Source organism: Sinocyclocheilus rhinocerous, unplaced genomic scaffold (genome assembly GCF_001515625.1).
Source record: "Sinocyclocheilus rhinocerous isolate Xijiao unplaced genomic scaffold, SAMN03320098_v1.1 scaffold77, whole genome shotgun sequence".
NCBI classification, from domain to species: domain Eukaryota; kingdom Metazoa; phylum Chordata; class Actinopteri; order Cypriniformes; family Cyprinidae; genus Sinocyclocheilus; species Sinocyclocheilus rhinocerous.
The window spans coordinates 1157738-1161714 of NW_015635045.1; the positions used below are offsets into that span (position 1 = coordinate 1157738).

The 3977-nt window shown below is 39.4% G+C and overlaps 1 protein-coding gene across 1 annotated transcript in view; it reads left to right on the forward strand.

The window, feature by feature from the left end:
- The window catches only part of LOC107746380 (spectrin beta chain, non-erythrocytic 1-like), a 131664-nt gene that overhangs the window by 9715 nt on the left and 117972 nt on the right, over positions 1-3977 (forward strand). The window lies entirely within an intron of this gene.

Below are 3977 nucleotides of genomic sequence, written 5' to 3' on the forward strand. Positions count from 1 at the left end.
AACTGTTTGCACTACAAACCAGTGTGTTCATAATTAAGATAATAGATTAAAATAATATGATAAGACACACCAATTTTCAATATCAAGCAGCAAAACAAACTGTTTTGTACAGCTAAAAATAGCTGGACACCGATGAGACTGGAAGCTAGACCCATAGAATTTACAAATGGCCACGCCCATTTTTACGGCAAGAAAAAGGTGGATAGGCTATATATATGAAGAGTTCAGATGCAAAAGCCTCTAAGTGCCATCTGAAATTTTCATCTAAAATTAGCATTTTTTTCAGGCTCCTATATTTATGTTAATTTATTTCACTTTAATAGCATAGAAAAGGACCTATACATTGCCATTAAAGTAAAATGACTGAACCTAAACATAGGAGCCTGATAAAAATGCTAATTTTAAAAGAAGATTTCAGATGGCACTTAGAGGCTTTTGCATCTGAACTCTTCTCACCAAACGATATTTACTATCCCCTAACCTTAAACCTACCCCTTACAGAAAACCTGTTTGCATTGTTAAACCTTCAGATAAACATCATTTACTATTTTTAATAATTTTTTTCCATCGTGGGGACCGCAGGCCAGTCCCCACAATGTCAAAAAATTTCAGGTTTTACTATCCTTGTGGGGACATTTGGTCCCCACAATGTAGCATAAAAAAGTACACACACACACACTTTTTAAAGAACTGTTGAACTATTATATATATATATATAATATAATATAATATAATATAAGTAAATACATTTGTTTTGGCAACCCCAAAATCTGTCCCACCTTAACCTCTCTACACCCACACTGCCATGTATTTTATATAAGGACAGTAGGACAGATTTACAGAGAAACTGTAGACAGAGACAGACATTAAAAGATAAAACTGAAAAAAAGAGTGAGAGACAGAGTGAGGGACTGAATGTGCTGTAGTGAGCAGAAAGCAGTTCTATGTAAGCAGAGCTTCAGCCAGTTCCAGCTCGAGAGGGCCCCAGTACCCACAGATACTCAGTGCTGCCCACTCAGCTCTTTTCCTTTGTCTCCCACACTATTGTGTGCTCTTTCAAAAGAGGGGACCAGGTAGGGATGGGGACCATTGTAGGGGGTAGGGGTGGAGGTTTAGATAGAAAGAGAGACAGACATTAGCAAGAGACATTTATCACTGCATAAAAAGTCAATTCAACCCCTGAGTCAGGAAGAAACCTGATCTGTAATCTATGATCAGCAATCGGTTTTCATCTGATTTAAAGAATATCAGTATCAAAAGAATGCTTGTGCATAAACATGAAGACATGTGTCTTGAAGAGCCCATTATGAGAGTATGTGCATCTAGAAGTGTGTGTTGGTTCAGACTGAGCAAAATTGTTGTTCTCTTCAAACAACTTTTGCATCAGAGAACTCAGATAATGACCAACGGCTAAAAAAATCTCTAGGATATGTAAATTTAAAAGGGAATGACATGTGAGACCCAACAGAGGATAAGGGCATGAACATGGTCAGTTGGCATATATAAAGGATACGTTTGAATACATATCTGCTGCTATGTAAATGTCAATGACAGTGTCCATTATATGCTCCATTAGCAAGAGCATTTTTTTTATGTGGGAACATTCTAGACTAATGTTTTGTATTCTCCACTAGGACCAGTACAGAACTGCTTGAATGTGTTGACATATGTGCTTTTGGTGTAAGATGCTTCATCACCTGCGAGGTAATATGTTCATTTATGTCTAGGTATAACCACCCCGCCATCAGATCTGGCATGTGATGGATGTAGCAAATTCATGGCCTGATGCATTGTTTATGTTCTGGGTCTGTAACTATGACCAGCATGTGGGACACATGCCCAGAGGCCCCAAGCAGTCTGGCCCCTCCACCCCAAATGAATCGAAGACCCCATCCCCCCAGTCACCTCTCTGAAAAAACACAAGGGTCCCTGTTTCTTTCATGTATCTTCAGGAGCCCCATTTGCAAGTCCCAGTCAAGAGCAAAGTTGCCTTGAAGCTTTTATTAATTCACGATACAAATCAATCAAAGGCATCCCTTTCTGATAAACATTATAGGTATCCTATCCTTTTATCACTACCGCCAGCAAAATGCTATGGAGACCCCAACGTCCAGCACAAGGGGCCCTTTAGGACTGCGAATGGGCCTAGGGGGAACGTGATTGCGAATGGACCGAGGGGGAACGTGATCGTGAACGGACAGAGGGGGCCCTGCTCCCTACCTCGCACTGGGCCTTGTGTCAGCTAAGGATGGCCCTGGCTGAAACCAGTTGTTAAAGGGATAGTTCACACAAAAATTAAAATTCTGTCATTAATTACTCACCCTCATGTCGTTCCAAACCCACAAGACCTTCGTTCATCTTTGGAACACAACTTAAGATATTTTTTATTAAATCTGAGATTCTCTGACCCTCCATAGACAGTAAAGCAACTGAAATGTTCCCAGGTCCAGAAACGTATAGTAAGGACATTGGGTTCAACTGTAATTTTACGAAGCTGCACAGTAAAATGCCCAGAGTTAAATCAACTCTGCTCAGAGTACATAGTGTCCCAATCTACAGAGTGTTAAAGTAACACTGAAGCAGAGTTACCACTGTTGAGGATTATGTGATATGTTTTCATGTCTAAAAGCCTGAGCAGAAGTTGTTCATCTTCAACATTGTTAACAGCGGGTTTTCTTTACTAATGCTCACTCATCAATTAATGAATTGCTTAATTATCCCATTAACTTTAACTTGGCTTCAGTGTTACTTTAACACTCTGTAGATTGGGACAATATGCACTCTGAGCATAGTTGATTTAACTCGGGGGATTTTGCTGTGTGCAATAATACTTTTTGTGTGCAAAGAAAACAAAAATAATGATGTTATTCAACAATTCTTCTCCTCCAAATAACATCTTCTGCCATGCACGTAAACAACACATGCGTGTGATGCTGTTGACCTAGAACATGCATACGCCGAGCCTTGTTTACATGCAGAGTAAAGCAACGCGCATGCGTCGTGGTATTCTCCATAATGGCAGAATATGTGATTTGGAGGAGAAGAATTGTTGAATAAAGTAATTATTTTTGTTTCCTTTGCACACAAAAAGTATTCTCGCAGCTTCGTAAAATTACAGTTGAACCACTGCTGTCACATGGACTATTTTATCGATATCCTTACCTTTTGGAGCCTGGGAACATTTCAGTTGCATTGCTGCCTATACAGTGTCAGAGAGCTCTCATATTTCATCAAAAATATCTTAATTTGTGTTTTGAAGATGAACGAAGATCTCATAGGTTTGGAACAACATGAGGGTGAGTAATTAATGACAGAATTTTCATTTTTGGATGAACTTTGCCTTTAAAGTCGGCATGAGTTCTGATCGTCTTTTATTGCCTGTGACTTGCTGTATATCTGCGTGAAACAGCTTCTTTAACCAGAAAAACTGTAGGGTGGGATTTGATTTTGTCCATTAGGAATTGATTGGATCATTGTTGTTTGCTAATTGTGACTGACAGGTTGATGGAGGGAAGGGAATATTGTCCGGCCCTCACACCAGTGTACACATCATCAGAGAAAAGAAGTCATTGCAAGGGGGAGAGGATGTTAATGTTTTTGATTGTCAGATTGTCAGCACGTTGTCTACTAAGTCAAATAATGAGAAAGAACCAAATCGCCTATCACAGCTATGCAGATGATACCCAGATTTACCTAGCCTTATCTCCAAATGACTACAGCCCCATTGACTCCCTCTGCCAATGCATTGATGAAATTAACAGTTGGATGTGCGAGAACTTTCTTCAGTTAAACAAGGAAAAAAACTGAAGTCATTGCATTTGGAAACAAAGACGAAGTTCTCAAGGTGAATGCATACCTAGGGGTCTAACAACTAAAAATCAAGCCAGGAATCTTGGTGTGATTCTGGAGACAGACCTTAGTTTCAATAGTCATGTCAAAGCAGTACCTAAATCACCATACTATAATCTAAAAAACAT